Source organism: Babylonia areolata, chromosome 35 (assembly GCF_041734735.1).
Source record: "Babylonia areolata isolate BAREFJ2019XMU chromosome 35, ASM4173473v1, whole genome shotgun sequence".
In the NCBI taxonomy this organism is placed as follows: domain Eukaryota; kingdom Metazoa; phylum Mollusca; class Gastropoda; order Neogastropoda; family Buccinidae; genus Babylonia; species Babylonia areolata.
Window position 1 is genome coordinate 22,798,554 of NC_134910.1, and position 7,500 is coordinate 22,806,053.

A 7,500-nucleotide genomic window follows, 5' to 3' on the forward strand; every position below is an offset into this window, starting at 1 on the left:
ACTCAGTCCCTCAAGGTGTTGTGTTGTGGGAGGGACAGAAGACGGCGTGGTACCCCATAATGATTCATCTCTGAACAGTGTACACCCGACTCAGTTCCTCAAGGTGTTGTGTTGTGGGAGGGACAGAGGACGACGTGGTACCCCTTAATGATTCATCTCTGAACAGTTTACACCCGACTCAGAGGTAATGCCATGCGTGCTGGTATGGAAACTCACCGTGTCTGTAAAATCCGCCAGCAAGCACTTGACTCAAGGAGACAGTGATCAGGTTCTGGCCCGTGAGAAAGCGGCGAACTCTGTGACTCTGACTGTCAATGTATTGTCCATCACCTTTCTAGTGCTGACACTGCCGTCCTCCATCACGTACATCGTGGACTATTTCTCTTTGATGCACGATCGGATATCCGGCCACGAACGGGCCAAGAAGGTGTTCATCAACGATGTGGCAGCCTTGCTGAGTCACACCAGGTGGTGGTGTGTCCATTGAGAGATCGATGATGACCATCGTTGTCATCCAGCTGGGGGATGGGGGGAGGGTGGTGGTGGGGTGGGGGGGGGGAGGATGCTCATGAATCTATCTGTGAATGCGCAGATGGCTGAATAGTCCAATCTGCGCACGAAATGTTCGCTGACAGTTGGGGCAGACAAAGACAGGCATATCATTGTCAGGGAGCTTGTTTGCCCGTGACTTTCTGGCCTGCCTCTTCTGAACGGCTGCAGCAGTCCTGTTGGCCTCGCACAACTTGGCGCCTTTGTGCACAGCAGCGCGCCATTTGTCACGGTCCACTGCAGATTCCTCCCAGGAGTCAGGGTTGATATCAAACGCTTTCAGAGAGACTTTCAGAGCCTTGCTGAGTCACACCAACAGTGCAGTGAACTTCTACCTGTACTGTCTGACGGGCAGGAGGTTCAGGGAGGAGTTCCTCAAGGTGTTGTGTTGTGGGAGGGACAGAGGACGTCGTGGTGGTGGAGCTCATCAGTGACAAGTGCGTGGTGCGGTGGAGGCTCGTTCGTTTGTGTGTGTGAGGAGGAAGGTGGCAGAATGGTTAAGACGCTCAGCTGCCAATACAGAGAGTCCGTGAGGGTGTGGGTTCGAATCCCGCTCTCGCCCTTTCTCCTAAGTTTGACTGGAAAATCAAACTGAGCGTCTAGTCTTTCGGATGAGACGATAAACCGAGGTCCCGTGTGCAGCACGCACTTGGCGCACTAAAAAAGAACCCATGGCAACGAGAGTGTTGTCCTCTGGCGAAATTACGTAAAATGAAATCCACTTTCATAGGTACACAAATATGTAAGCATGCACTCAAGGCCTGACTAAGCGCGTTGGGTTATGCTGCTGGTCAGGCATCTGCTCAACAGATGTGGTGTAGCGTGTATGGATTTGTCCGAACGCAGTGACGCCTCCTTGAGAAAGTGAAACTGAAACTTCTCGTTTGTGTGGGCTTCTTGTCTTCTAGTCAGTGCTGCTGTGGAGAGGCACAGGGAGTGTAAAAGACATGGAGCTGTGTTGTTGTTGTTGTTGATTAGTTATCTTTTGGGAATACCAGAGACTTTGTTGAGAAAGTAAAACTGGCCACACACACACACACACACACACACACACACGCACATACACGCACGCACACACACACGCTCGCACGCACACGCACACACACACACACACACACACATACGAGCACGCACACACACACACACACACACACACACACACACACACACACACACACACACACTGACACACACACATACAACACACACACACACACACACACATACGAGCACACACACACACACACACACACACACACACACACACACACACACACACACACATACGAGCACGCACACACACACACACACACACACACACACACACACATACGAGCACGCACACACACACACACACACACACACACACACACACACTGACACAGAGAGAGAGAGAGAGAGAGAGAGAGAGAGAGAGAGAGAGAGAGAGAGAGAGAGAGAGTTGCATATAAACAGAGATAACGATCGAGCGAATGATTATTGGTTTTTTCTTCAACCATGAAACTCACGGTACTCTCTCTCTCTCTCTCTCTCTCTCTCTCTCTCTCTCTCTCTCTCTCTCTCTCGCTATATATATATATATATATATATATATATATATATATATATCTTTTCCTGTTTTTCGGTTTTTTTTCTTTTCTTTCTTTTTTTTTTTTTGTTTCTTTTTTTTCTTTTCTTTTTCTGCTGCTCCATCATCTGCATTGCTTCAATGGTATAGCTCCCTTGCCAGTCATACCAAGTCCCAAGCACACCACCACACCTGGGTTCGTCTGCCGCGGTCTAAGCGCCGGCAATCCGCAGGCAAGTCTTGATGGTGGGTATCAAGAAGGCCACACACCAGAGGAGACCCTGCACTAGGGCAGAGAGACTTTGAGTGTGTTGTACCTGTTCTGATTGAACATTCGCAAGACAGAACCTGCTGATCCCCATATTGACGACAAGAACCGCTTAATCGCGGAGCTAGAGTGAGTGAGTGTCTCCTCCAACGTGAACACCGCCACCACGTCCCTCCGTGACTCTGCTGACACCAAAGAATTAGACCAAAACTCACAACAGGCATGGAAGTGAAGAGGGGGTTGGTGGCGTGGGGGGGTCAACTCTGAGGTCATCACGAGAGCAGGGCATGAAAGGCCACAGGACGGGCGCGACAGTCGAGTGATTTAAACCGTTGGACTTTCAGTCTGAAAGTCCCGGGTTTGAATCCTTGTTACGTTGCGTGGTGGGTAAAGGGGTGGAGATTTTCCCGATCTGCCAGGTTAACATATGTGCAGACCTTCTTTAACATGAACCCCGTTAGTGTGTGCACGCACGCAGAAGACAAAATACGCATGTTAATAGATCCCAGCATACGGTGGGTTATGGAAATAACAACATACCCGGCAACGGAGTATGGCTGCCAACACGGAGGGGTAAACAAAACATGCACGTAAAATGTTACGTGTGTGTGTGTGTGTGTGTGTGTGTGTGTGTGTGTGTGTGTGTGTGTGTGTGTGTGTGTGTGTGTGTGTGTGTGACTGGTTGACACAGGAAACGAATGATGAGCGTCCGATGTCAGCTGTCAGTCGGATCTACACAGGTAGGCAGCCTCTTGTGGAAATGACAATGTGTTTGTAGAGTTTGGTCTCCGACCGAAAATGAGCGCTTTATCAGAATGCATAATCATCACCATAATAATTTTACAATGTCGATAATGAATCAGGATTAGGGTTCCCTTTAGCTTTGGGGCCGTGTGGCAAAGGCTGAAGACTTACTCTTCCCTGCTGATGGGGGAGAGACGTCCATTGTTGCCTTGTCCTGGGTGTCAGTGAAGGTGTTGATGCAGAACTGACGGCGATCTCTATATACTCCATGCCGCCTGGAAATCACCAAGCCGTGGCCTAGTAGTAATGCGCCCGCCAAGGAAGGGAGACAGTTTCAGTGTTCTGTTGTTTGTGTGTTTTTGTTGTGTTTTTTTTGTGTGTTTTTTTTCAAGGAGACGTTACTGCGTTCGGACAAATCCGTATACTCTACACCACATCTGTTGGGCAGATGCCTGACCAGCAGCATAACCAAGCCCTTACACACACACACACACACACACACACACACACACACACACACACACACAGATATATGTGTGTGGAGTGATGGCCTAGAGGTAACGCGTCCGCCTAGGAAGCGAAAGAATCTGAGCGCGCTGGTTCCAATCACGGCTCAGCCGCCGATATTTTCTCCCCCTCCACTAGACCTTGAGTGGTGGTCTGGACACTAGTCATTGGGATGAGACGATAAACCGAGGTCCCGTGTGCAGCATGCACTTAGCGCACGTAAAAGAACCCACGGCAACAAAAGGGTTGTTCCTGGCAAAATTTTGTAGAAGAATCCACTTCGATAGGAAAGACGAATAAAACTGCATGCAGAAAAAAATACAAAAAAGGGTGGTGCTGTAGTGTAGTGACGCGCTCTCCCTGGGAAGAGCAGCCCGAATTTCACACCAGAGGCTGATTTAGGACACTGACTTGTCCACCAGGGGATGATTTAGGACACTGACGTGTCCATCAGAAGCTGATTTAGGACACTGACGTGTCCACCAGGGGATGATTTAGGACACTCACTTGTCCACCAGGGGATGATTTAGGACAATGTCTTGTCCACCAGGGGATGATTTAGGACACTGACATGTCCACCAGGGAATGATTTAGGACACTGACTTGTCCACCAGGGGATGAGTTAGGACACTGACTTGTCCACCAGGGGATGAGTTAAGACACTGACTTGTCCATCAGGGGATGAGTTAGGATGCTGACTTGTCCACCAGGGGATGATTTAGGATGCTGACTTGTCCACCAGGGGATGAGTTAAGATGCTGACTTGTCCACCAAGGGATGAGTTAAGACACTGACTTGTCCACCAGGGGATGATTTAGGACACTGACTTGTCCACCAGGGGATGATTTAGGACACTGACTTGTCCACCAGGGAATGATTTAGGACACTGACTTGTCCACCAGGGGATGATTTATGATGTTGACGTGTCCACCAGGGAATGATTTAGGACACTGACTTGTCCACCAGGGGATGATTTATGATGTTGACGTGTCCACCAGGGAATGATTTATGATGTTGACGTGTCCACCAGGGAATGATTTAGGACAATGACTTCTCCAACAGGGAATGAGTTTGGACAATGACCTGTCCACCAGGGGATGATTTAGGACAGTGACTTGTCCAGCAGGGGATGATTTAGGACGCTGATTCGTACCATGTGGGACCCTCGAAAATAAGTGGGAGGACGATTTGGAGTGTCATACCAGGACTGCCTCGCTGAACGATGAACGTGGCTATATATCGATTTAAGTCGTTGGTATGAACATAGATGCGCTTACGTCTTTGTGTAGCTGCTTTCAGCGCTTGCTTAGCACATTCCTAAGTCTCAAGGCAAGCTAAAAGGTTTGAGAAATAATGTGCCCCCCTTACCCTAGAAAAGAGCGAAGCAGCAACAACAATGGCGTCTTGAGCTGGTCGATTGTCATCGTGATGGCATTCAGGGTTGTTTCCAATACATGACGGGTGCCATAGCCGAATGGTTAAAGCGTTGGACTTTCGATCTGAGGGCCCCGGGTTCGAATCACGGTGACGGCGCCTGGTGGGTAAAGGGTGGAGATTTTTACGATCTCCCAGGTCAACATATGTGCAGACCTGCCAGTGCCTGAACCCCCTTCGTGTGTATACGCAAGCATAAGATTAAATACGCACGTTAAAGATCCTGTAATCCATGTCAGCGTTCGGTGGGTTATGGAAACAAGAACATACCCAGCATGCACACCCCCGAAAGTGGAGTATGGCTGCCTACATGGCGGGGTAAAAACGGTCATACACGTAAAAAAAAGCCCACTCGCGTATATACGAGTGAACGTGGGAGTTGAAGCCCACGAACGCAGAAGAAGAAGAAGAAGAAGAAGTTTCCAATACAAAAATCAAAGTGAAATGCCCCGATAGGTGAAGTATCGCTTCTTCTTCGTTATAATGGCTTTTGTTGTATGCTGTGTGAGCTGAAGTGGGCTGTGTTTTGAGATAATGTATACAGCCCAACGCTCAGCTTACATCACATATTGGCATAAGCTTACAGTTGGGCTAACAGCAACATGACTGCTGTATGATCAATGATTTCTCTATTGCAATGGGAAGTCATTTACAGCTCAGTCTTTTATGAAGGATTTCGACTCTCAAAACTATGAGGCAAAATAGCACTAGCTCTTAGTGCTGCAGCCTTGTCCTTTGGGGAACATCCCCAATGCTGACTGCCCTAAAACCCTCTTGGCCGAGAGAGTAGGGATATAACTTGGGCAGGATACTCTCCAATAATTATCACATTTTAGCCCCGATTGTCGGGACAGCACCTGCCTCCTTTACTGCTCTGATGGTCATCTTCGGATACAACTGTCATACAATACCGTGGAGCGAGATGATGTGTACAATTTTTTTTTTTTTTTTTTTTTTTTTTTTTTTTAATGGTGATGTGTTCTGAGAAGTGAGATCTTGGACACCGTGTCATGGTGTGAGATGATGAATACCGTGTCACGATGTGCACTATGTTTTCAGGTGATGCATACAGAGACAAGACAAGACAAAGACAAGACAAGACAAGACAAGACCAGACCAGACAAGACAGGACAGGACAGGACCAGTCCAGACAAGACAAGACAAGACAAGACAGGACAGGACAGGACAGGACAAGACAAGACAAGACCAGTCCAGACAAGACAAGACAGGACAGGACAGGACAGGACAGGACAGGACAAGACAAGACCAGTCCAGACAAGACAGGACAGTACAAGACAAGACCAGGCAAGACATGACAAGACAAGACAAAGACAGGACAACACAAGACAAGACAAGACAGGACAGGACAAGACAAGACAAGACAAGACCAGACCAGACCAGACCAGACAAAGACAGGACAAGCCAAGACAAGACCAGACCAGACAAGACAAGACAAGGTGTGTTGATTTCAGAAAAAAAAAACAACCTGGGGAGCACATGAAAATGTTCTATTCTTCACGTAACTAATACAAATATGAAAAGCATTTGGTACTGTAATCACAATCATTAACAATGGCCATACAACTGGTTGGTAAAGAAACACATAAGATATACATCTGGAGGGGGCAATAAGAAGAAAAGACGAAGAAACAAACACACAAAAGGTACAGGACTGTGCAATGTATACAAGTGAGTGGGCGTTTATCCCTAACGCAAAACAGGACAAATTCGAGCTGAATCACAAAGCGTTCATTATGGTTTACTGGAGTGTGATTAGACGGTGTAAAATAAATGTGGACTGGAGTCAGATGATGAACTCTGTGTCACTGTGTGACATCATGAATACTGTGTCACTGTGTGACATCATGAATAAGTACCGTGTCACTGTATGACATGATGAACACTGTGTCACCGTGCGAGATGACAAATGAACACCCTATCACTGTGAATGATGACGACTAGATAGCGTGTCACTGTGGGAGATGATGAATAATGTGTCACTGTGAAAGATGATGAATACCGTGTCACTGTGTGAATTGATTAACACCGTGACACAGTGTGAGATGATGAGCACCGTGTCACTGTGTTACATACTGAATACCGTGTCACTGTGAGAGATGATGAATATTGTGTCACTGTGAGAGATGATGAATACCGTGTCACTGTGTGAGATGATGAATACCGTGTCACTGTGAGAAATGATGAATACCGTGTCACTGTGTGATATGATGAACACCTTGTCACTGTGAGAGATGATGAATACCGTGTCACTGTGAGAGATGATGAATATTGTGTCACTGTGCGAGATGATGAATACCGTGTCACTGTGTGAGATGATGAACACCTTGTCACTGTGAGAATTGATGAATACCGTGTCACTGTGTCAGATGATGAACACCGTGTCGCCGTGCGAAATAACAAATGAATACCG